This window comes from Tamandua tetradactyla, chromosome 1, assembly GCF_023851605.1.
Source record: "Tamandua tetradactyla isolate mTamTet1 chromosome 1, mTamTet1.pri, whole genome shotgun sequence".
In the NCBI taxonomy this organism is placed as follows: Eukaryota; Metazoa; Chordata; class Mammalia; order Pilosa; family Myrmecophagidae; genus Tamandua; species Tamandua tetradactyla.
Window position 1 is genome coordinate 32,938,573 of NC_135327.1, and position 27,662 is coordinate 32,966,234.

Consider the following 27,662-nt stretch of genomic DNA (forward strand, 5'->3'; position numbering starts at 1 on the left):
GAATTCCCATTTATTTATTTCCTTCTTCAGTGCTCTTGCTTTAGGTTTAAGGTCCATAAAACCGCCTCCAATTGTAAGTTTCATAAGATATCTCCCTACATTTTCCTCTAACTGTTTTATGGTCTTAGACCTAATGTTTAGATCTTTGATCCATTTTGAGTTAACTTTTGTATAGGGTGTGAGATACGGGTCTTCTTTCATTCTTTTGCATATGGATATCCAGTTCTCTAGGCACCATTTATTGAAGAGACTGTTCTGTCCAGGTGAGTTGGTTTGACTGCCTTATCAAAGATCAAATGTCCATAGATGAGAGGGTCTATATCTGAGCACTCTATTCGATTTTATTGGTCGATATATCTATCTTTATGCCAATACCATGCTGTTTTGACCACTGTGGCTTCATAATATGCCTTAAAGTCTGGCAGCGCGAGACCTCCAGCTTCGTTTTTTTTCCTCAAGATGTTTTTAGCAATTCGGGACATCCTGCCCTTCCAGAAAAATTTGCTTATTGGCTTTTCTATTTCTGAAAAATAAGTTGTTGGGATTTTGATTGGTATTGCATTGAATCTGTAAATCAATTTAGGTAGGATTGACATCTTAACTATATTTAGTCTTCCAATCCATGAACACGGTATGCCCTTCCATCTATTTAGGTCTTCTGTGATTTCTTTTAACAGTTTTATGTAGTTTTCTTTATATAGGTTTTTTGTCTCTTTAGTTAAATTTGTTCCTAGGTATTTTATTCTTTTAGTTGCGATTGTAAATGGGATTCGTTTCTTGATTTCCCCCTCAGCTTGTTCATTACTAGTGTATAGAAGTGCTACAGATTTTTGAATGTTGATCTTGTAACCTGCTACTTTGCTGTACTCATTTATTAGCTCTAGTAGTTTTGTTGTGGATTTTTCCAGGTTTCGACGTATAGTATCATATCGTCTGCAAACAGTGATAGTTTTACTTCTTCCTTTCCAATTTTGATGCCTTGTATTTCTTTTTCTTGTCTAATTGCTTTGGCTAGAACCTCCAACACAATGTTGAATAATAGTGGTGATAATGGACATCCTTGTCTTGTTCCTGATCTTAGGGGGAAAGTTTTCAATTTTTCCCCATTGAGGATGATATTAGCTGTGGGTTTTCATATATTTTCTCTATCATTTTAAGGAAGTTCCCTTGTATTCCTATCTTTTGAAGTGTTTTCAACAGGAAAGGATGTTGAATCTTGTCAAATGCCTTCTCTGCATCAATTGAGATGGTCATGTGATTTTTCTGCTTTGATTTGTTGATATGGTGTATTACATTCATTGATTTTCTTATGTTGAACCATCCTTGCATACCTGGGATGAATCCTACTTGGTCATGATGTATAATTCTTTTAATATGTTGTTGGATACGATTTGCTAGAATTTTATTGAGGATTTTTGCATCTATATTCATTAGAGAGATTGGTCTGTAGTTTTCTTCTTTTGTAATATCTTTGCCTGGTTTTGGTATGAGGGTGATGTTGGCTTCATAGAATGAATTAGGTAGTTTTCCCTCCACTTCGATTTTTTTGAAGAGTTTGAGGAGAGTTGGTACTAATTCTTTCTGGAATGTTTGATAGAATTCACATGTGAAGCCGTCTGGTCCTGGACTTTTCTTTTTAGGAAGCTTTTGAATGATTGATTCAATTTCTTTACTTGTGATTGGTTTGTTGAGGTCATCTATGTCTTCTTGAGTCAAAGTTGGTTGTTCATGTCTTTCCAGGAACCCGTCCATTTCATCTAAATTGTTGTATTTATTAGAGTAAAGTTGTTCATAGTATCCTGTTATTACCTCCTTTATTTCTGTGAGGTCAGTAGTTATGTCTCCTCTTCCATTTCTGATCTTATTTATTTGCATCCTCTCTCTTCTTCTTTTTGTCAATCTTGCTAAGGGCCCATCAATCTTATTGATTTTCTCATAGAACCAACTTCTGGTCTTATTGATTTTCTCTATGGTTTTCAATTTGATTTATTTCTGCTCTAATCTTTGTTATTTCTTTCCTTTTGCTTGCTTTGGGATTAGTTTGCTGTTCTTTCTCCAGTTCTTCCAAGTGGACAGTTAATTCCTGCATTTTTGCCTTTTCTTCTTTTCTGATATAGGCATTTAGGGCAATAAATTTCCCTCTTAGCACTGCCTTTGCTGCGTCCCATAAGTTTTGATATGTTGTGTTTTCATTTTCATTCGCCTCGAGGTATTTACTAATTTCTCTTGCAATTTCTTCTTTGACCCACTTGTTGTTTAAGAGTGTGTTGTTGAGCCTCCACTATTTGTGAATTTTCTGGCACTCCGCCTATTATTGATTTCCAACTTCATTCCTTTATGATCCGAGAAAGTGTTGTGTATGATTTCAATCTTTTTAAATTTGTTAAGACTTGCTTTGTGACTCAGCATATGGTCTATCTTTGAGAATGATCCATGAGCACTTGAGAAAAAGGTGTATCCTGCTGTTGTGGGATGTAATGCCCTATAAATGTCTGTTAAGTCTAGCTCATTTATAGTAATATTCAGATTCTCTATTTGTTTATTGATCCTCTGTCTAGATGTTCTGTCCATTGATGAGAGTGGTGAATTGAAGTCTCCAACTATTATGGTATATGTGTCTATTTCCCTTTTCAGTGTTTGCAGTGTATTCCTCACGTATTTTGGGGCATTCTGGTTCGGTGCGTAAATATTTATGATTGTTATGTCTTCTTGTTTAATTGTTCCTTTGATTAGTATATAGTGTCCTTCTTTGTCTCTTTTAACTGTTTTACATTTGGAGTCTAATTTGTTGGATATTAGTATAGCCACTCCTGCTCTTTTCTGGTTGTTATTTGCATGAAATATCTTTTCCCAACCTTTCACTTTCAACCTATGTTTATCTTTGGGTCTAAGATGTGTTTCCTGTAGACAGCATATAGAAGGATCCTGTTTTTTAATCCATTCTGCCAGTCTGTGTCTTTTGATTGGGGAATTCAGTCCATTAACATTTAGTGTTATTACTGTTTGGATAATATTTTCCTCTAACATTTTGCCTTTTGTATTATATATATCATATCTGACTTTCCTTCTTTCTACACTCTTCTCCACACCTCTCTCTTCTGTCTTTTTGTATCTGATTCTAGTGCTCCCTTTAGTAGTTCTTGCAGAGCTGGTCTCTTGGTCACAAATTCTCTCAGTGACTTTTTGTCTGAGAATGTTTTAATTTCTCCCTCATCTTTGAAGGACAATTTTGCTGGATATAGGAGTCTTGGTTGGCAGTTTTTCTCTTTTAGTAATTTAAATATATCATCCCACTGTCTTCTAGCTTCCATGGTTTCTGCTGAGAAATCTACATATAGTCTTATTGTGTTTCCCTTATATGTGATGGATTGTTTTTCTCTTGCTGCTTTCAAGATCCTCTCTTTCTCTTTGACCTCTGACATTCTAACTAGTAAGTGTCTTGGAGAACGCCTATTTGGGTCTAATCTCTTTGGGGTGCGCTGCATTTCTTGGATCTGTAATTTTAGGTCTTTCATAAGAGTTGGGAAATTTTCACTGATAATTTCTTCCATTAGTTTTTCTCCTCCTTTTCCCTTCTCTTCTCCTTTTGGGACACCCACAACACGTAGATTTGTGCGGTTCATATTGTCCTTGAGTTCCCTGATACCCTGTTCAAATTTTTCCATTCTTTTCCCGATAGTTTCTGTTTCTTTTTGGAATTCAGATGTTCCATCCTCCAAATCACTAATTCTATCTTCTGTCTCTTTAAATCTATCATTGTAGGTATCCATTGTTTTTTCCATCTTTTCTACTTTATCCTTCACTTCCATAAGTTCTGTGATTTGTTTTTTCAGTTTTTCTATTTCTTCTTTTTGTTCAGCCCATGTCTTCTTCATGTCCTCCCTCAATTTATCGATTTCGTTTTTGAAGAGGTTTTCCATTTCTGTTTGTATATTCAGCATTAGTTGTTTCAGCTCCTGTATCTCATTTGAACTATTGGTTTGTTCCTCTGACTGGGCCATATTTTCAATCTTCTGAGCATGGTCCATTATCTTCTGCTGGCGTCTGGGCATTTAGTCAGATTTCCCTGGGTGTTGGACCCCACAGGTTGAAAGATTTTTCTGTGAAATCTCTGGGTTCTGTTTTTCTTATCCTGCCCAGTAGGTGGCTCTCGTGGCACACGTTTGTCTCACGTGTTTGGAAGGGATCCCCCCGGTCACCGTTCTCCGCAGCCTGGGGATTTCCGTTCCAATTCTCTCAGTTGGTCCGGGGGCCCGCGCGTGGTGGGGGCGCCAGCCGCCGCGGCTTGAGGGGACCCTGTGGCTCATTTATTAATGCCCCTATTGATGTTTGGTTGGACCCAGTCCCTGCCACTGTCAGAAATTCCCTCCTCTCCCTGGAAGGGTGCCGGTCGCCGTCCGCCGTGGCCCGGGGAACTCGCCACCGGACCAGGAAGCCGCCTGTGGGGAGGGGCACCAGTCGCCTGCCGCCGCGGCTTGGGTAGCCCTCTGATCCGAGACTCGTAGTCGGTTCAGGAAGCCGTCCACAAAAGAGGGGCGCCGGCTGCCGCGGCTTGGGAAACTTGCCTCTCCGAGATTCTCAGCCGGCCCGGGAAGGAGGGAGGGAGGAGCTCCGGCTGCCAGCTGCCGCGGCTCGGGGAAGCGCATGCCGCTCGGGGATCTCACCGCAGCAGAGTCTCGCAGTCAGTCTAGCCAGTCCAGACTGGGGTACGCTGTGTGTCCATTCCCTGCCGTGGCCCCGGGAGCTGTTCTGCACTGTTTCTGTTCACCTAGTAGTTGCTCTTGAGGAGGAACCAAGACGCGCATACCTTACTAAGCAGCCATCTTGAGTAATATGATTTTGAACTTCCCAAAATCTCCAAAGAGGAAGAAAAGTGGAGCATGAGAATATCTCCAAGTATCTTCCACAAAAGCATAGCACAAGTATTTTGCTGAAATGTGGCTGTTTTTGGCTGTTGCCATGGTGATCAGACTCATTGATTCAATCCGCTAATAATTAACCCTAGGCTTCAACCCAATCCCAGGTTTAGCTAAAAATTTAGGTGGAGGTGGCATTCCAAGATTTCTGATTCCTAAAAGTTTACCCCAAATGGGTTATTTTAATTGCCAGAGAGTATTTAAAAGAAAGCATTGGTTATTTGCACCTTGTTTGACTTTTGGTATTATTGAATTTTTTCCTTGTTTTTCTTCTGAAAAAAATTTATGGGTATGCTCTTAAAGGTTTTGTTCAAATTCTGTGAAGATTTATATCAATTCCCATCAGTTTAGTCCAAATGAATTCCTTGTAACAATAAAACAAAATAAACAAGAAAAAATAATGAATTCTGAGGGTATCTGGAATATCTGACCTGTTCTTAAGAAAGAAAAAAAAATTTATCTTAAGCATGTCATTTGAGTTTACTGATTTCAAAACAAAATGAGCTGGATTTATTAAGAAAAATTTGGTTCATTAGAGCTATTTTTTCTAAGATACAGTTCCTTAAGGGGAACATACCTTAGTTGTGATTCTAAAGCCGTCTCCTAGAAATCTTGGATGTCTGTGGATCATTTGAATTCCTTGACGCCCTTAACTTTCTGGCTGCATGTTAGAAATCATTTTAAATGAATTGAATAAAATTCACAAGTGTTATATGCCAGCAAATGATGAACTCACAGGAAATATGACTCAAATCCACTTTTTTCATTTTGTTTTTTTCTCATAATAAATAGAAATGAACAAATGTGGCTTTAATGACATCTTGGAGTGAGAGTTTTTATTGATATATTATCAGTTGGAAGCGTGTAATGCTTTGGTGAAATAAACTCCATTCCACATATTTATAACCAGATTGAAAAAGGTGTGTTTGTTATTTTGTGTGACATTTCCTAATGCTAGTGAAGTTTTATACATGAAGATATACATGTCACCATCATAAAAATGAACAATATTTCAGCTTACAAAATGTTTATTTGATTGAAGATGTTTTTATACTTAGTTTCCAATTACTTTTTTAACCTGTTCTCAGAAACTTGAAATACCATTTCCCCCTCCCTTGCAAAGCTATAAACAGATGCTCCAAATTATGTCAATGAAGACAAAATTAGGAACATATGTTTTAGGGTGATGAGTCCTTCTTTGAATATTTGAGATTCTGGTCCTTAGCTAATTATAATCTGAATCAAGTTAAACCCTTTGGGGTGCAAATAATAGAAACTAGTTTAAGAAAATAAAAAGGATCACTGGCTCTCATAAGTGAAGTGTGGAAGTCTGATTTCAGACACAGCTTGACGAAGCCACTCAAATTATGTTATGGAAACTGGTATCTCTCCATTTCTTGGCTTAGCTTTATGAATAGCATCACCTTTATTTTCAGACTGTATCTTTCCTTCCTCAAAGTCACAAGATGGCAACAATTGCTCCAGAACTACTCACATCTTAACTTCTATCTAGCTGGGAATGATTTTCTCCTCCTCTCCCTCTTCCTCTCTCCTCTTTGCCCCTCTCTCCTGCCAATTAAAGAAAAAGGTGAGAATCTTCCTACCACTGGCTCAAAATGCTCACATGACATAACTAAAATAACTGCTGTAAGCTGGAATGTATTAGTTATCTATTGATGTGTAACATATTGTCCCCCCGAATTTATGAGCTTCAAAAACACACATTTATTATTTCACAGTTTCTATAGGTCAGATCCAAATACACTTAAATTCTCCAGTTGAAGGTCTTTCACAAAATTGCAATTAAACTGTTCACTGGGGCCCCAGTCATCTCAAGATTCAACTGGGATAGGATCCATTTCCAAGTTCACTCAGTGGTTGTTGGCAGGATTCAGTTCCTTGTGGGTTGGACTAAGAGTCTCAGTTTCTCAATCGTGGATAGCCAGAGATCACCCTCAGTACTTTCCCACATGGCCTTTCCATAGGGCAGCCCACAACGTGGCAGTGGCTTCATGAGCATGAGCAAACAAGAGAAGTGTAAGAATGCCAACAAGATAGAAGTCATGGTCTCCTATAATCTCATCTTGTAAGTGTCATCTCCTCATTTTTGCCATATTCTCTTCATTAGAAGCAAATCATAGATGCAGTGGGCACTCAAGGAGGGGATTATCCAGGAGCATGAATACTAGGAGGCAGGGATCCTCAGAGCTATTTCAGAAGCTGCCTACAAGCAGTAATGGAATATGTTAATTGGTTTAAACCAATCTGAGCCAACCCACAGAGCTGAGGGAAGAATCAACTGCAATAAAACTTCATGAGTTGCAAGTGGAGGTAAATATTCATGAAAGGAAGTTCGAAAATGGTTAGAAAGGACCATGGGCTGTTGTGTGGCCAAAAAATATGAGCACTATTTACTACACAGTCTGGTGCTGAATTATCACTGAAAGTATTAATATATAGTCAATTTTTCCTGATTTTGATGCATCATTTCATGAGGCAAAAAGACAACATATTCAGAGGCATTAAGTTGAAAATGCAGAAACAATGGTTGCAAGGCAAAAATGGTCATAATAGATTTGGATATAGATTAAAAGGAAGCAGACTCATGTCACAATGGCTCATATTCTCTCTATGGATTGACTATTATGCAGATTCTTAACTGAACATTTGAGGCCCAAACCACACTCTATTCTCTTTCAGAACTTGATAATAATAAATGTTTATTTTCACTTGTGGTGAGAAGGGGAAAAAGACTATTTAAAACAACGGACTGCAGTCATTTTTTAATGCTAGGGTTATTACCTAATTTATTTCAGAGTCGATGGTTCCTTAACTTAGGAAAACTTGATGATGTGTTTGACTAGGAAAGGTGAAGTCAGGACCTAATCTTCAAAGTGAACTGCATAAAAAGGGGTGGGGAGGAGGATTTTCAGATTCCCAATTGTGGAGGGAGAATGTGGTAGATTGAATCATGGCCTCCTGGAAAACATGTTCCTAATCTTAATTCATTTCAGTGGCTGGCTGTACACACATGGTAAATAGGACTGTTTGAAGATATTATTTTTAGTTAAGGTATGGCCAATGGAATCAGGATGGGTCTTAGTTCCAATACTGAAGGCCTTATTACAAAGGCCACAGTGGAAAGCTGGAAGTCAACAGAACTCAGAAGAGAAAGGAGAGGATGTTGCCATATGATGGAAAAGCCAAGAAACTCTGAGGATTGTGGGCCACCCAGCCAGAATACTACTGACCTTCTAGTTTCTGAAACTGTGAGCCAATAAATTGCTTCATTAAGCCGACCCACTCTATAGTATTTGTATAGTATTAACCAGGAAACTAAGACAGAGACGGAGGTGGTTTTCAGATGGAATAAAGGCCCAGAGAATACTATTTGGGCTTTAAAGGAAAGGATAAGTCCAGAATGCTGAAGTCAGGAACCACTGACACTGGGGTTATATAACATGGCAGACTCTGATGCCTACCTAATAACTATTCTCTTTTATTTCTGGCTAATGAACAAGGATTTATTTTTCAGAGTTCAAAAATGTTCAGCTATATCCTTTCCCAGGGTCCCTTTTGGCTGAGTATAGCCCTGTGAGACAGCAGTCATAAGACTTAAACCAGTGTCTTCCAGGGGCTCCTAGAAATCCATTTGCTTCCTCAGTAAAAGAGAATAGATGCAGTCTGCAGAATTCTTCCTGCCCTCTTTTTTTTTTCTCCTGCCTGGAATGCAGATAAAGAGACTGGTGCTGCAGTAATCGTATTGTGACCATGAGGAAAACGCCAAGACAATCATAGAGATGGAGGCCTTGTCATCTCAGAGCCATTTAAACAACACCTCTAGACTTGTTATTATGTAAGAAACATCTGATGTTGTTACTTGCAGCTCAGCATAGTCCTAATTGATGTGATATTAGTCAAATTTATAAGGATTAAAAAATAAATTACTTAGGAATAAAAATTCCAGTAGTTATCAAATATCCTTGATCTACTGGTTTCTTTATTTCCCCATTTCCCTTTCTTCCAATAAATCTCATTCTTCAGTACACAAACAGAGCCCTCATTATGTAAAAAAGGCAACTTCTCTGAGGCAAGGAAGAACTTCCAGCACCACCCAGAAGTTTCTTTCCTGGAATATTTCATCTATTCTCAAAATATATCCACAAAACAGATGAATGACCTTTCTTTAATATCTTTAATTCTTTAATATCTACTCTTCACTGTGGTTCTATTTCAGTTTCTTATTTAGAAGTCACTGTAATGTGACATCTTAATCTACTCAATTAGACCTTGACTTCTCTCCATCTCTTCATTCTGGGATGGGGGTATGAGAGACTTCTATCTATTCTTTCAAATGTTACTTGTACATAGCCATCTACACAACCACCTGAAATATAATGTGATAAAGTAAGGAAGGGAATACAAAGGGCAAAATAGACACAATGGGAATTCAAAGGAGAGGAAACATATTTTTGTAAGGATGAAAGAAATCACAATTGAGATGCACCTTTAGAATGGGTAGGGTTAAGAAATTCAGAGAGGGGAACTTGTAAGACAGGCTCAGCAGAAGGGACAAAGGAGCAAAACTTAAAAAAATAAAAACGGCAACATATATGGAAAACAGACGATCCAGTAAACTGTGAGGAGGAATTCATTTCCTTTATCAGGATGAGCTAATGAAGGTTTTTAACTGCCCACCTAAGGAGCACTGTGGCACTACAGGAAACCACTGAAAGTGGTGGAACAGAGAAATGATTAATCTGACAGTGACGCTTCCAGAATGATTTTAGAATGTAGAACACTGTTTAACAGTTATAGATGGCTGCTGGCTAGTTTGTGAAAGTCAAAGAAGAAAAGCAAGAACATAAAATGCCACACCATTTGTAGAAATTGAATGCCTTAAGTAATGGTTCAGGGTGGAACCCACCCTTTGAAACGGCAGAACAGATTAGTTAGATTCAAAGCATTTTAAATGCTCCACAAATCCAAGGTAGTTCATTATTATGGAAGTATTTCCCACACATTTATATGCCAGTTAGTTGAGGCATCTTAAATTCATTTTGGATAAAAGTAGAGTATAAATAAAAGTGTAAAGCAACAAATAAAATAGCAATTCATCTTTCTTTAAAAATCATTTGCTTATCATCTCTAATGAGAATGAAACTAAAATGCTACAAGGCAGAGTTATCCTGTAGCAAGTAGTCACTGTTCCCACCAAAGGGTCAGCAGGCACTCAAGTCCAGCTTCCTGCTGGGACATCTTCATCCTTTTCATCATGCTTTGTTCATTTACATCAATAGGTTTGTCTTCACTAAGCAACTCTTATTGCATATTTAGAGTCTCTCAAACAGTGGCAGTGGCAACATTCCCATAGTCAGTTATTTCTTCCATAACTCCATGTATGCTTAATTTTAATTTCACTTACAGCATTATCTCTGTTCATTTCTTTGCTGTACTTTTTATTTTTGTTGGCCAAGCCCCTCTTTTGATTGCTTACTTTTATGAGATGTCATGTGTATTTATCTCTGGGAAACAAGGAGGCAACACACCTTCATGCTTTGCTGTCTGTCTGTGACTGAATAACAGAAGCAGAGTGATCAATCACTGTCACACTTTGAAAGAAATGATGTGATTGGCTATAGATCACGATGTACATCTGTTATTTATGTAAGAATTTGTAAGCTGAAGAGCTAGCAGAGAAGTTTGTACTTCATGGAATTACCTATTTAATATGCCATGGTAATTGAAATTTGAAATCATGTTGTTGAGGGATTGATGTTATATAACTAAAATGTGGTAACTGAAATTCAGGCATGTTGGAACCATGCAAAATGAAGACTGCCTGTATTCTGATGTTGGAAAAATAAATGTTATTATAAAAGAAAAAGATTCCATATCTCATTCTTGGTAATGAGCAGACTCAAAAACTAAAGATAGACTACTGAAGAAGGCATAGCACTGACTTAGTTCAGTTGACTTATGACCCTGGAGACTTCATGGAGCATTTTGTAACACTATTTTGTTCAGACTCCCTATGAATATATACATCTGGAGACATATATATTTATGGAAAATGCTAATTCTTTTTTTTCCCCTACTTCTGTGTAAGTAGGTCACGTTGATAATATTTTAAGTAGCTCTTACATTTCAGCCAATATATCTCTAAGAACATGGATGCAGCTTTAGGATGTATGGGGGCGGGGGGTGACAGTGAGAGTCTCCCACCTCAAAATCCTGGAAATAAGATTCCCTAGAGATAAACTTGGAAATTAGAATACAATAAATCAGAATGAAGAAATGCAAAGTCAACGTAGAAATACAATTTTAAAACCTATTTGAATTTCTTAATAGATGCAAAATGGATAAAATTCAATAAATAGTCATGATTTTTAAAAATATTTGATGCTTAAGATAATAGGAACTTAGCAAAGTAGAGCAGAAAGGAAATTCTTTAACATAATAAACACCTTTAGAAAGCGTCATTCTTAATGGTGAAAATTTTGAAGAATTACTATAAAAGTTAGCAATACAGGAAGCATGCACCCATCGCCATTATTTTACAACACTGTACTGAAGGTCACAGCCAATGCATTAAGAAAAAAAAAAGCAAGTGAGAAGTATAAGGATTAGTAAGGAAGCAAGCAACATCATCATTTGCAGATCATTAATAAAGAAAACAAAAAGATTCAATAAACAATTACAACTAAGAGGAAAGTTCATCAGTCACTAGATACAAGATGCACATTTAAAGCCAAAAGCCTTCCTAGACACTGGAAGTAATTAATTAGGAAATGTAAGGAAGCATCAGTCTGTCTCCTAAATCAGCAAGACCGTAGATAACCGGATTGAAGTTATTAATACAGATAAGCAAAGATGTGAATGCTTAGGAGAATAAATGAGCCATGAATTCAGGAACACTGAGAATTACAGAGGACAATATCAGCAATGTCCAGGTATACACTTCTTTATGACACAAATATCAAACATAACTGTCAAATATGTCCTGTAAAGTGAAACCAATCAGAACCTGAATCTATTAGATTTCCTAATCATTTATAACAAAATCTCTCCAGAGGTTATCCCATTTTTAAAGATGTCATTAAATTTACCTTATGTCTCTTTTTTTTTTTTAATAGTCTGTGGGAAGTTCAATGCTGCTTAATGGTTTCCCAAGTCCAGTCAAGGGTGGTCCACAGACTGAGTCAGAGTTTTCAGAACTGTTAGCAAAGGATCCCACCATGAATGTCCAGATAGGCCCAGGAAAATAGCCTTCTTCAGGGCCCACACCTCTTAATTGTCCTGAAAGTCAAGAATAAGATGTTCATGCATTTTTCATGTATTGCCAGTTGCAAATCCCTCTGAGAGAATTTGGCCACAGACATATCCCCTCTCCCCAGACAAATGCACATTCATGACAAATTGCACAAAACTGCAGGGAACTTACACATCTCCTAAAGCCTAGCTATGAAACCCTAGGTTTCAAGAGATCCCAGATTAAGCATCCTTGCTCATTAGTATAAGGTACATACATCTATTCCTAGATGCGTCAATGCTCATGATAGTGATTCAAACTAAAGAAGTCCTGCCCATGCAGGGCCTTGGTTTGTATTGGTCCTTATCCAGCTGTGTAGTCATAGTTACTTTACTTAACCTCTCTGGGTCTCAGTTTTATCTTCTGCAACACAGAGATCATAATTCTTACCTCATGGAGTTACTATGAGGATCAAATGAGGTAAGATAGGAAAAGCCGTGTCACAGTGCCTGCCACATGATGTGACTAATAAATATTAGTTATTATAATTTTATTAACTTTCCCTATGACTGCCCTATGTCTTATTTTGTTTCATCTTTTAAAAATAAATACACTTACACAAAAGAATAGATACTATATGACTCCACTTTTATGACAATGGTAAAAGTAAAATCAGAGGCTTATAATGCAGAATGTAAGGGACTTAGAGATACATCGATGCTAGATATGGGTGAACAGTTAGCTAATGAGGTTGAACTCAAACGTAAGGGAATAGATAGAAAAGAAGGTGTTTTTCTAATGGGTCTATAAGTAATATTACCATACTGAAGGTGAACAAGACTGAAAGGGGTTTTATAGACCTATGTGTCACCACTGACTAACACTAGAAATATAAATAAATTCTTGCAAGAAGTACTTCAAAGGTGTGATTCATGTACAAAGAGTGTTTAAGTTCAAGATACAGGTGGGGGATAACTGCTATTGCATGCTATGGGCTATATTTAACAGGAAAATTTTGGCAACAGCAAGGGTAAATAACGGGGGAAGGGACAAGAGTTAAGGGGAGGTTTAGATTTCCTATTTGGTGAGGGTGTGTTTGTTGGTTATCTTTCTCTTGGAAATAATGAAATTATCTAAAATTGAGTGTTGATGGACTGTGGATTTTGGCCATTATACATGATGCCTAATGAATGCAGGTGGCTGAAGGATGCACCGACTGAGAAGTAGATTGTTGAATAATAATGTATACATATGATCAGATATTGTGCTGCTAGAAAAAGGAACGAAGTCGTGAAGTATGCAATGATGTGAATAAACCTTTGGGACATTTGGTAAGGTAAAATAAGCCAGAAATGAAAGATCTATTATTATACGGTCTCCTTTAGAAAATACTTATAAGAGAACAGTGGCCTAGATTGTAAGCTCTTATAGCAGACACATTTAGTTCAGAGTGGTAATTATTACTTCTGGATTTTGAGAAGCTGTTTTATGTATCTATAACCTAGTATTTAGAGATAATGAAGCCGATCAAGTCAGGACTAAGGTAATTCAGAACACAGGGGTAAGGAAGACATTGTCAATATTTTAGAACTGCTCCTACTCTTCGAGATCAAAGGAAGAAATGTTTATTTCATATGAACCTAGATTTTCTGTAGCACATAATCTAACTCAACCTGTCTGGATAGCTCATTTGAACAATTGAAACACAAGGAGCCCAGAATAAGAATGGGGGCCTTTAATCCTGTGTAGTTTAATGTAATGACTGGCTATATCCTAGAATATATTAAGCAGATAATTAAAAAATATTGGCAAAGTTCCTTGAGGGATGGGAGAGAAAATATGGAAACTATTAAACTTTACCATCAGGGAATCACCTAATACTGTGTCAAACACTAGGGATACCCAATTCAATAGGTCAAGCCCTTGATTTTGAGGCTTACTTTTGTGATGCTTATGTAGGTAGCGGAGAAGCTTAGCCTACCTATAGGTATGCCTAAGAATTATTTCTGGAGGACCTCCTTTGTTGCTTAGATGTGGCCTTACTCTCTCTAAGCCCAACTCTTTAAGTAAAAATCATTGCTCTCCCCACTACATGAGGCATGACATCCAGGGGTGAATCTCTCTGGCGGCATGGGAAATGATTCCCAGGGATGAGTCTGGCCCTGGCACTGTGGGATCAACAACTCCATCCTGACCAAAAGGGGGAAAAGAAGTGTAACTAATAAAGGATCAGTGGCAGAGAGGGTTCAAATAGAGTCAAGATGCTACTCTGGAAGTTGCTCTTATGCAAGCTTCAGTTAGACATTGCAACGTATCAGAACTTGCTAAACCCCAACCAAAATCATTCCAGCCAATCCTAAAGAACACCTAGGGCAATATATAATATTTTACAAAGATTCCATGCACTAGGGTAACTTTCCAGAAATCTACAACCTCCAAATGGGTCCCTGGATCATATAGTCCTGTACCTAGAGGGCCCAGCCTCTCCAGAGCATCAGCTAATTCCGTCTCCCTACCCCATATTACTGACAGCCTCTTCCAATATGAAAAAGTTAGAATGGCCATAGTCCAAATACCCCTAATGAGTTGGACAGAAAGGACAAAGGTGATGGTGGAGTTATACAGAGAAGATAGGGTTTAACAAATGAATATGATTGCTGAATCATTACACTGATATTTCTTTTAGTCTCCAGTATCTTAGAGCAGTTAGAAAAACCTAAAATTGTGGAATTGCAACTCACACCAAATTCTGAAATCTGTTCTACAATTAATTGTTGTGCTGTGCTTAGAAATTTATTGCTTTTTTTGTATATATGTTATTTTTTTACAAAAAATTGAAGCAAAAAAAATTGGTTCTGCTCACACATACAGCTTTTCTGTCTTCACAGTGAACAATCAGTGCCTAACATATTTCAGTTTATTCAGATGAAAATAAAGTAACTGTCACCTAAAAAAATAAAATAAAACAAAAAATAAATACACTTTACAATCTATACTAGAGTTTCTCAGTCCAGGCACTGTCAACACTTGGGACCAGGTAATTCTTTATTGGGGAAAGGAGGCTTTCTTGTACCCTGGAGGGAGTTGAGCAGCATCCCTGGCCCCTACCCACTAGATGCCAGCAGCATCACCATGGCTGTGACTACCAAAAATGTCTACAGATTTTTACAATTGTCTCCTAGGAGGCAAAATGGCCCCTGCTTGAGAACCACCACTCTCTACTGACTACACAGATATTCTGAGATATTATTTTTAGGCGATGCAAAAGTAATCATAATTATAATTTTTAAATGACACCCTTACTGATGAAAAGACAGTGAAGCCAAAAATTCTGGAAGCAAAGCGGAAGAGAAAGAGCTCAGAGTGAAAAGGGGGAAATAATAGTGCAACTGGGGATAGGGAACTGGCAGCCTCTGTACAACGATATGGGAGAAGGTAATTAATATGAAACATTGGCGTTGTTATGGAGGTAGAGGAGAAAGAACATTTGACAATGGGATGAATAAATTGGAAACTCTGGGGAAAAAAAATAGCTTCGCCTACAGACTGTACAACATAGGTAGCACCTGGAAGGAGTTAGTAGAGAATGAACATGAAAATCAGAGAGGAAATTAGAAAAATGGTTCTGTGGACACTGGAGAGAATAATTTGATGTGGAAGTAGAAGGTAGAACTGAAGGTTATGACGGAAGGCTTAGGATTCATTAGAAGATGGCCAAGGCTGATGCTAGGCTGAGATCCAGAGTATTAACCTTTTAAGAGAATAACACAGCACTCTCATTCCTGAAACAAATAAAATGAAGTACTTTGTGTGTGTGTAATCCATATACTGTAGTAAAGTTATTTTGCATTCCAAATAAATGAGCATTGGGGATCCAAAGCCTCTCTGAAGAAGGGGCAGTTCAGAGAAATTAAAAAGCAGTCCTGATCATAGCTGCATAGTCTGTAGATGAGAAACATAACCCTTCCTTTGAGTAGCAGCAGAAAAACCCTACTTATCATTTCAATGTTGATGTTGGTACTATGAATCTAAGGAGCACTTTCCATATGTAGAGCTGGATTATTTACTTGTCTTATCTAACTTAATCCCAAAAAGCTTCGGAGGTAGCAACAATTATTATCCCCCCTCTGCAGATGAGGAAATGATGACTTTGAAACAAATTTTATTTAAAAAACATAAAATTAAATTATCTGAAACAAATAAAATTAAGTATTTTGCATGTGTGTATTCCATATACAGCAGTAAAGTTGCTTTACATCCCAAATAAAAAGCATTGGGAGTCTTTCTTCTCTCTGAAAAATGGACTACCATTAATAAGTGAGGACTTAAAGCCTGGTGGTCAGTATCTAAGACTTGCTCTCCTGCCTCCTGTGCTATATAATCTCTTAAGGCTTCCACTACATGGAAAGGCAATGGAATTCACCTTAACCAAACATGCTCAAGCCAAGGCTGAACAGACTAAGAAAGTTTGAATTATATGGCTCTACTCTGTCTAGAGTTTATTTGTATCATGTTAATATTTTACTTTGCAATTGAATAATGTTCTTAGCATATTAATTACATTGCTGAAGATGATAGAGGGTGGAGAGAGAGGGAAAAAAATCAATTTAAGGGGAGAAGCCCTATGTTCATCCTGTAATTTAAATTATCCCAAAAGGAGAACAATTCTTGATAACTACAGTTTGCCGCACTCTATGCCAGATATTCCCTGGTAAATTACTTTTCCTACACTGACATTTAAAAAGTCTTCAAAGATTGGAATCATTATCCCCATCATTCTGAGAGGCAACAGAGAGAAATTAAGAAATTTGTCCAAGGTAACTCAGCCACTGAGAGAGAGAATTGAGATGCAAGCCAAGCTAGATCCAACTCTAAAGTCTCAGCTTTTTCCATCTGATGAAAACAAACACATTAAAGCCAAAAGAACAAGAATCCCATGCTCTGACATATTTCCCATGCTCCAAATTTTTTGCCATGTGTGATCAATTAGCACAGTTGGTTAGTACATGGTGCTAATGAGGCCAAGGTCAGAGGTTCAAGTCCCTCATGTACTGAAACTCAATGCTTCCTTCCTGAGCCACAGCTGGTCCCTCCCAGAAGCATGCTATTGGTCACAAGTGCAGCTGAGAAAGTCCTGCTAAGTCATGGTAATCCCATTCATACCCTTGGAACAATTGAGAACACATGCAGTACTGATGGTGCGGCTACAGACATAAAGACTAACATTGTTATTAGTTGAATAAATTAAAAGTTCTGCCTATACTCTATAAAACTTAAATATACTCTTTATGACTCAATTGAACTGTGACATTATTTTTTAAAGCTCATGTATATTGAAAGAGATGTTGAAATTCTTGATGTGGAATGACATGTGAAGTATACATCAATTACTTAAAATCATCACGAAATGAGTTATTTGTATATGTAAATTATATCCAGATAATGGAAGTATCTCATTAGTACCACAACATTTTCATTTTAGAAATTTTGATGGAAATATTTGTAAAATGCAGTTCATACTTTCTTGCCTTCTCAAATAGAAGAGATGGTACACAATTTATCCTAATTGTATGTTATTTATAAGAAACAGTTTAAACAAAATGATTGTTTTTAGTTGAAAATGAAGGGACGGGCAAAGAGATAATGGGCAAAGAGATAATGTTAACATAAGACAAGACCAAATTTAAGGTTACAGTATTAAATAAGATAAAGAGAGATGTAAAATATAATGTCATGATAAAAGACATATATTTCAAAAAAAACATAATAATCATATACCTATGTGTACCAAATAATATAGCATTTGGATATGTAAATGAAGTACTAATTAGCAATGCAAAAGGAATTGGATAGAAAAATTCTATACTATAGAAGAAAAATATTATTATATACTTTCAAGACCAACAGAGAAAAAAATCAAGGACATATGAATCTAAAGAAATATACTAACATCAGAGAAATTTGATTTTATAAACATATTAAAAGTATTTTGAATTATATGGTGCTTTAGAAAAACTTCATTAAAAAATCTGTGGAACAGAGGCTGCAAGTGTAGTTCAGTGGTAGAATTCTCGCCTGCCATGTGGGAGACCCGGGTTCTATTCCTGATCCATGCACTTTCCAAAAAACAAACAAAACAAACAAAAATTCAACAAATGGTGATGCAATAACAGGATACTTACATGGAAAAATAATGAAATGTGTTCCCACCATATAGCACACACAAAAAAAATCTATGGAAGAAAACAATATTTATAGCTTTTAGTTCCCTTGTTACTAAAGCAAAATATTTTTTAAAAAGAATTTTTGTGCCCATATTAATGAATTAGGAAAATAATAGGATAAATTAAAAGGAAAAATGAGAAGTGTATTAAAAGCTAGAATTAATAACAAAAACAAAATATTTAGTAGTTGTTCTAGTTTGCTAGCTGCCAGAATGTGATATACCAGAAATGTTACGGCTTTTAGGGGGAATTTATTAAGTTGCTAGTTTACAGTTCTATGACCATGAAAACGTCCCAACTAAAAAAAGTCTATAACAATATCCAAAGTAAGGCACCAAGAAGAGGTTACCTTCACTCAATAAAGACTGATAAAACTGGGTTTCTCTCTCAACTGGAAAGGCACATGGCAGACATGGTGACATCTGCTAGCTTTCTCTCCAGGCTTCTTATTTCACAAAGCTCCCAGGGGCATATTCCTTCTTCATCTACAAAGGGCTCTGGCTCTCTTGTGTCACTCTCTCTAATTTCCAAAATGCTTCCTCTGTTAAAGGATTCCAGTAAAGTAATCAAGACCCACCAGGAATGGGTGGAGTCACATCTCTATCTAATTAAGTTAATACCTACATCTCCATGGTTGTTCCCACAAGATTGGATCAAGATTAAATAATGGCTTTTCTAGGGTATGTAATCCTTTCAAACCAACCCAGTAGTAAAGACTTAAAACCCAAGGTTTTTTTTTTCACAGTAACCAAAAAAAACAGATAAATATTGTATGATTCTGATTAAGGAGAAATGAATGATATGAGGTGAGAAACTGAGATATAATCAAAGATAGAGGGAAAAAATTAAGTATATATAGACTACAGTTATGGCAAAAATAACTGCAATCTTAGGGAGAAAAAATGGGTAATTTCTAAGCAAAATATAATTTAAATTTGCCCAGAAAGCAATAACTTCATCTCTCACCTCTTTCTCCCTTTTTTGCTGTGTCCCAACTTCCCTGGCCTTCTTGCTATTCCTTAAATGCCAAAGCAGCTCCTAGCTTGGCTTTTACAGCTGCCAGCCCTTGAGCCTGAAATTCACTTCTGTCTGGGGTTTGCTTTCTCCCTATATTCAGTTCTCTATTCAAATATCATCCTAGAGAAGGCTGACCACTGTATCTGATTTGTCGCTTATAATCTTAATATTTGGAGCTGTTAACTAACCTCTTGCATATATGAGTTCTTATTGCTGTGGGGGGAAAAAATTAGATAGCCACAGTCCTGAAATCACCTACCCAAATTGCATTAGGTTCCCAAGACTTGTCTCCCAATCTCAGAACCCCCTAAGCAAATGTACTGTTCATTACCAGTTAAGACTTGAGAGGAATAAAGCCCACAGGCTCTTCATGACCCCTTTCCTCTAGAGGAAATCCTGATCTTGCCCATTAAGTTCTTACCACGCTAAGGATGAGAAGTATCATGGGGAAAAATGAGTGCAGCAACAAAATAATTGCTTCTCTAACTCCAGGTGCATTATGTTGCATCACTTTTCCTTTGAACCCTACTCTGGTCCTCTGAGTTTTCCACTGGTAGAAAGCTCCTTTCTAAATGGTAGGCATTCCCAGATGGGACTCTAGGAAAGAAAAGAATGGAAGGAAGTGAATAAAAGAGGAAATGAGGATTCTAAAAAGGACAAACCATTTCATAAAACACCTTTTTTCACCACTTGTTCTTCCCGCCAGAAAGTCTGCCCCCAGGTCATGGCCAAAATGTGGCCTTATTTAATATGTAAGATATGAGAGAACCTTCTCTTCAGGATTGATCTTCTTAAGAAGATGCTCTCAGAACCCTCCAGAAAAGGAGAAACTAAAAATATCATCACTTAGTACCTTTTTCTTCTCCCGACACTATCGCAAATCTTCTAATCAAGCACAGTATTCTATTCAGCCAAGCCCGAATGTAGCCTCAGGATGCTGCTCAACACTCTTCCCTGATAGCCACCCACACAATGCATTGAAATTGGCACATGTGATAAGCCTCTCTGCCATAGCTATCTTGGAAATTATCTTCTATGACTTCCCTGTGTGCCTAAATCCCCCATGCCCATTAACTGATCCATTCATTCATCAGATTAGATTACTAACTATATGCAAAGATTATGTTAGTGCTACGGATACAGTGATAAGCAGAACTAGACTTAGTCACTGCCCTAATGGACTTACTGTCTAGTTGGGAAATACACATTCATTAAATAGTGGCAAATACATATGTAAGATTATAGTTGTGACAGTTGTTCTAAATGAGTCCTCTATAATAAAAGCCTATTAATGGGGAGATTTGAACCACTCAAGAAGTCAAGAAAGGCCTCCCCATAGGGAATTATGCTTGTGCAGAGAATAAAGAATGAACAGGAGTTAATCAGGTAGAGATGACAGAGGGGCAGCATGTATACACCTTACACTAGCATTCCTGCTAGTGAACAGAGAAAGTGAGGGAGAGAAGAGTGGAAGATGAGGGAAGAAGTAGGAGAAGAGGTAAGTAGAAGCCAGAACATGCCATGCTTTTAAGTCCATTTTAAAAGTCTTTGTTCATTTGATTATGTTTGTTTGTAAACTTAAGGGAACTGGGGATCCACTGAAAGTTTAGCACAGGGGAGCTGGCATGATCAGATTTGTGTTTTCCAAAGATTACTCTGGGCTGTATTTGGAGAGTGGTTTGAAAGGGAGACCAAGAGTGAACCTAGGGGACAGTTTGAGGTTCCTTGACCAGGGGGACAATGATGGTAGCTTGCACTTGAGAAGTGGTGGTGATGGGGAAGGAAAAGATGAATATATTTAGATGTGTAAACGATAAAATTGGCAGGACACAACGAATTAGGTAGATGGGTGTGGGAGAGGTAGGTGGCAAGGATGGACTTAAACTTTCAGTCTAGAGAATAGGTGTTTTACCATTCACTGGGACAGAACACCGAAGGCTAGGGGCACGGAGCAGAGGGGTGGTAGATTAGAAGTCTGACTTTGGAGAATGAGTTTGGAGGTGCCTCTGAGGTATCCCAGAGCTGATGTCAAGGTGATTTAATATGAGCCTAACACTCAAAAGGACTCACAGGAAAGGTCTAGTCTAGAGATATAAATGTATGAGTCATTTGATTTATGGAGTAATGAAGCTATAGCAAAGGAGGATTCTTGTATGTAGGGTCTGGAGTTTATACAATTTGGGGAACCTAATTAATAACAATACAAAATTAAAAATACGAAATTAGGCACAGATGCAAATATTTATTTAGAATAAAAAAAAACACAAGAAATTATAAATTTTAAACAGCTGCCAAATACCACAAGCATCACAAGATCCAGGAAAATAACATAACAGTTCTTATTAATTAACTATAGGACATACCTCTGTAATAAATCCATTTTCTATATTTTTGGCTGTATGCAATTTGATAACCCTTTCTTACAACAAAGATTTTTTACTTTATATTTTCCATAAAAATATAGCAATATAATACAGACTGTCCTCTAATATGAGTAATTTAATTATTTCATATTATTGATAGTTTAGATACATAAAGTAGACTATATGCAGATGTACTAGTCTTGGTAGTACTTCTACAGGTTTATGCCCTAGATAAATTCTATTTGACATCATTTTTTTGAAAGGAAGAAAGAAAGAAAAATGTACAGTTTTTTTATAATGGTATACACTACACTATCAAGTGTGTTTCAGGTTGGAAAGAAATTCTATTTTCTCACTGCATTAATGAGAAATTAATTCCCTGCTTCAGTTTACATACTTGATGATGTGAAAAATTTTCCACAGACTAGTTTCCTTCTCCACACATTTTAAACCTGCATCTCCTCCACCACCACGAACATCAAGTACTGTATGCACAGGATGTGCACATGACCTGATACAACCTCTAGCCCTCATCATTGCAGCACCATGCTGAGGGAAGTGGCAAAGTAGGCATTAGGAAGTCATTTCTATACCACTACAAAGAGCAATAGCTTAGCCATAAACAAAAAGCGACCAAGAACCACATGTGTTTACTTCACTAAATCCAAACTATATGAATCTTCTCCTTAGGCAGATCCCAAAGCTTCCAGTAGTCACCCTCCTATCATCTGACACAAGGGGAGGTGTGATGGAGGTGACACTGTAGCAGAAGAGATGTTGAAACAGATGATGATGATGAAACCCATTTGCAAACTGAACAAATGCTGATCATATGAATATACCACTATGGCCCTTCCCAGGGCCTTGGAAGCAGTTCAGTACAAGTGAACAAGTGGCTAACAATTAAGTTATTAGCATCACCAAATAGTCATCTAATATCTTGGATTTCTGTGGGAGATCTTTAGAGCTGTCATTCTCTATCCATTGACATTGGGATTGGATAATTCTTTGCTGTAGGGGGCTGTCCTGGGCATTATAGGACATTTAGCAGCATCTCTGGCCTCTACCCATAAGATGCCAGTTGTGAAAAACAAAAATGTCTTCAGACGTAGCCAAATGTTCCCCTCAGGGACACCCTCATCTTCTTTGAAAACCACTGTTCTAGAGGAAAAGTCCAGAGAGAAAATAACTCTTCTGCCCAGTGAATGTTTACTGAACACATAACAAGGTTTAAAACCCTGTGGTAGGCCTCAGATATGAAAGAAAAATGGGACACTTTCCACAAGACTGCAGTGCATTTGGGAAGGCAGATAATAAATAATTAAGGTCAGTTAGAATTCATAAGTGCTCTGACAAAGGTATCAAAGATACTGTGAGAATCCCTGTCAAACCCTTTTCCTACTTGACAAGGCCGTTGGGGGTATCAAAGGATAATGATTGGAAAAGATGAGATTATATTACTGTATCTACTGTACCAATATATTTCTTAATGTTGACTTGATATAAACCAAATGTATACAAGAAATTACAGGAAACATTTCAATTAGCTGTAATAGTCACTATGTACAAGTCTCGTCCAAGGAAGCCTAAGAAAGTGTATACACCATGACTGAGGTTGAAGAATCCATCTTCCTTTTCTTATATTCTGGCAGTTTTGTTCTTACACCATATCATACTCCTATTTGCAGTCTACAAATAGATACATTGACTCATTGCTAGAAGAGGTTAAAAATTTTATACGTCGATTTGCCAGAAGGGTTTATCCTAGATAAATGGAAGAGGAAGGGGAGAGGTTAAATCAATAAGAATTTATCTAGTGGACATCTCTGTTTATAATTTTTTTAAAAGTACTTGTATAGTTTTCACAAATCATTCTTCTAGAACTTTTGAGATACCTCTTGTGCAGCCTTGAAACTATTGTGTACCTGAAGAAAAGCCATGTTCTTTAATCTTGATTCAATATTGCAGAGTGGGATCTTTTTTATTAAGTTGTTTCTATGGAGATGTGACCCACCCAATTATAGATGGGACCTTTTGATTAGTAGGTTTCCATGGAGATGTATCTCCACCCATTCCAGGTCGTTTTTTGTTAAATATTTTCATTAACAAATCTTCACACACATACAGTCCACACATAGTGTACAATCAATGGCTCACTATATCATCACATAGCTGTGTATTCATCACCATGATCATTTTTTAGAACATTTGAATCACTCCAGAAAAAGAAATGAAAAGAAAAACTCATACACCCCATGCCCTTTACACACTCCCCTCACTGACTACTAGTATGTCTGTCTACCCAATTTATTTTACCCCTTATCAGTCCTATTATTTATTTTTGTCCACATTATTTTATTCATTTGTCCTTACCCTGGATAAAAGGGACATCAGATACAAGTTTTTCACAATCACAAAGTCACATTGTAGAAGTTATATATTTATACAATCATCTTCAGGAAACAAGCTACTGGAACACAGCTCAACAATTTCAGTTACTTCCCTCCACCCAGTCTAATGCACCATAAACTAAAAAGGGATATCTATATAATGCATAAGAATAACTTCCAGGCCTCTTGACTCTGTTTGAAATCTCTCAGCCAATGAAACTTTATTTTGTCTCATTTTTCTCTTCCGCATTTTAGTCAAGAAGGTTTTCTCAATCCCATGATGCCAGGTCCCAGCTCATACTGGGAGTTCTATCCCACGTTGCCAGGGAGATTTACACCCCTGGGAGTCATGTCCCCATAGAGAAGAAGGCGATGAGTTCACCTGCCAACTGGCTTAGAATGAGAGGCCACATCTGAGCAACAAAAGAGGTTCTCTGGGAGTGACATACAATTACATGTAGGCTTAGCCTATCCTTTGTAGGAATAAGCTTCATAGGGATGAACCCCAATATCAAGGGCTTGGCCTGGTTGTTGTCCCCACTGCTTGTGAGAACAACAGAAATTCTCCAAACTGGGAAGTTGAATATTTCCTCCTTTCTCCCCAGCCCCCCAAGTGGACTTTGCAAATAGTACTTTATTCACTGTTCAGATTACTCTGGGATGTATCAGGGCATCATACTAACCTGGAGAAACCAACAAAATCTCATGCCTATTCAAAAGTCCATGTATTTACAGTCTTCAACTAAACTGACTATACACGTTAAATTAGGTAATGCACTACCCAAAATATACATTTTGCTCCAAATAAACATCTCTCCCTTTGGTCTCACAAAGAGATTGAAGTTTTAAAATATGCATAATATCATCTCTTAACCTGTATCCTGATTTACCTTAGTCGTATCCAGACCAGCTCCCTTCATTATCTCTAGTCAAAGTCTGATCCCTTTTTCAACTTTTTAAACAGTTCCTGTATTGGGTACTGCTGATTTTCATAGTGTCAGAGCTCTAATACTGAGTCTCAGATGTCACATAAATACCCAAAGATTCTGGGAATAACCAGATTATATACAAACAGCTCAGTATCTCAGAATTTAGAAATATCAGTTTCAACTTCTCAATATATGTGACTGCTATAAGAACTTACAATCTAGGACACTTTACAATAGGCCCCAACCTGATAACCCATGCTCTCAACTTCACCTAGTTTTTATATTACAGTTAGTCCATATGAGTGAGGCATGATATTTACCTTTTTGTTTCTGACATTTCATTCAACATATAGTCCTTAAGTTTCATTCACTAGTTGCATGTTTCACAACTTCATTCATTCTTATCATCATTCAGCAGTCCGTTGTATGTATAACCGTAGTTCCCCTCTTCCTCAGTCATTGTACCCTTAGGCCACCTCTATCCATTATGAATTGTGAACATGCCGCTAAAAACACCAGTGTGCAAATGTCCATTCCTGTCCCCAAACTCAGTTCCTCCAGATATATACTGAGCAATGGGGTTTTAAGATCATATGGCAATCCCACCCCTACCCTCCTGTGGAAGAATCACACTGCCCTCCAAGGGGATAAACCTCTCAATTTCCCTACTGCCAGTGAATAGGAATGTATTTTCCTCTAGCACTTGTTTCTGTGTTCATTTTTTTTTTTCACATGGACAGGCACTCAGAATTGAACCTGGGTCTCCAGCATGACAGGTGAGAACTCTGCCTGCTGAGTCACCATGGCCCACCCCCTTTGTTCATTTTTAAACAGTTTTATTTGCACATCATACAATCCAACCTAAGTTTATAGACATGCCTTCATCACCATAATCTATAAAATATTTCCTTTTTTTCCACAAAGAATCTATACCCCTCCCACATGCCCCCCTGCCTGTTGACATCTAGTTTTTGGTATAATGCCTTTGTTACATTCAGTGGAAGCATATTACAATATTACTGTTGACTATAGACTCTAGCTTGCATTGATTATACTTTTTCCTGTATATCATCCATTTTCAACACCTTGAAATGTTCTTTTGTTCTTCCTTATGCAAAAACCTTTCTTTATTTGTATATTTAATCACCATCATTGTCCACTCTAGGCATTCCTAAGTTATACTGCCTCAGTCTTTATCCACTATCTTTCCTTCTGGTTTCATATGTGCCCACAGCCTTTCTCCCTCGATCATACTAAGATACAGCTTCATTCGTTACTAATATTATTGTGCTACAATCAGGTAGTATTGTGCTATCCATTTCTGAATTTTTTCAATCAATCCTATTGCACAATCTGACTTCTTTCAGCACTAAATGGCCAATCTCTACCCTATTTCTATCTCCTGATAACCTGTATTCTTAACTTATATTTGCAAAGTTCACGCATTAATGTTAGTTCATATTAGTGAGACTGTACAGCATTCATTCTTTTGTTTCTGGTTAATTTCACTCAGCATAATGCCCTCAAAAGTTCATCCAAGTTGTTACATGTTCCATGACTTTATTCTGTCTTACAGCTGCATATTACTCCATCTTATGTATATAGCACAGCTTGTTTAGCCACTCATCCGTTGAGGGACATTTGGGTTGTTTCCATCTCTTGGCATTTGTAAATAATGCTGCTGTAAACATTGGTGTGCAAATGCCCACTGGGGCCTTGCCTTCAGTTCTTCTGAATATATACCCAGTAATGGGATTGCTGGGTCATATGGCAATTCTATACTTAGCTTCCCAAGGAAGCACCAAACTACCTTCCACAGCAGTTGTACCAGTTTACATTCCTGCCAACAGTGGATAAGTGTGCCTCTTTCTCCACATTCTCTTCAGCACTTGTTTTCTAATTTTTGATAATGATGAGTCTAATGGGTACCAGATGATATTTCATTGTGGTTTTGATTTGCATTTCCCTAATAGCCAGTGAAATTGAGCATCTTTTCATGGGCCTTTTAGCCATTTGTATTTCCTATCCTGAGAAGTGTCTGTTCATGCCTTTTGCCCATTTTTTAATTAGGGTGTCTTTTTGTTGTTGAGTTGAAGAATCTCTTTATATATTCTGGATACTAGATCCCTATCTAATATGTGATTTCTAAATATTGTCTCTCATTGCATAGGCTGCCTTTTTACTGTCTCGACAAAGTTCTTTGATGCACAAAAGTGTTTAACTTTGAAGAGTTCCCATGTATCTATTTCTCTCTTCAATGCTCATGCTTTGGGTGTAAGGTCTAGGAAACCATCTCCTATTAAAACTTTTATAAGCTACTTCCTTACATTTTCTTCTAAAAGTTTTATGGTCTTAGCTCTAATGTTTAGGTCTTTGAACCATTTTGAGTTAATTTGTGTATATGGTATGAGATATGGATCCTCTTTCATTGTTTTGCATATGTATATCCAGTTCCCCAAGCATTTCTTGAAGAGGCTGCTCTGCTGCAGGTGGGTTGGCTTGATCACCTTATCAAAGATCAATTGTCCATAGATAAGAGGGTCTATATCTGACCCTCTTCGACCCTATTCG

At 37.4% G+C, this 27,662-nt stretch overlaps 1 long non-coding RNA gene across 6 annotated transcripts in view; it reads right to left on the bottom strand.

Annotated features, from left to right (window-relative positions):
• LOC143644593 (uncharacterized) overlaps positions 1 to 27,662 on the bottom strand; it is a 369,167-nt gene that overhangs the window by 215,369 nt on the left and 126,136 nt on the right. For all 6 annotated transcript variants that reach the window (XR_013156775.1, XR_013156779.1, XR_013156774.1 and 3 more), the window contains one exon: positions 12,026 to 12,215. This is a non-coding gene — a long non-coding RNA (uncharacterized LOC143644593). The remainder of the gene's footprint in view (positions 1 to 12,025; positions 12,216 to 27,662) is intronic.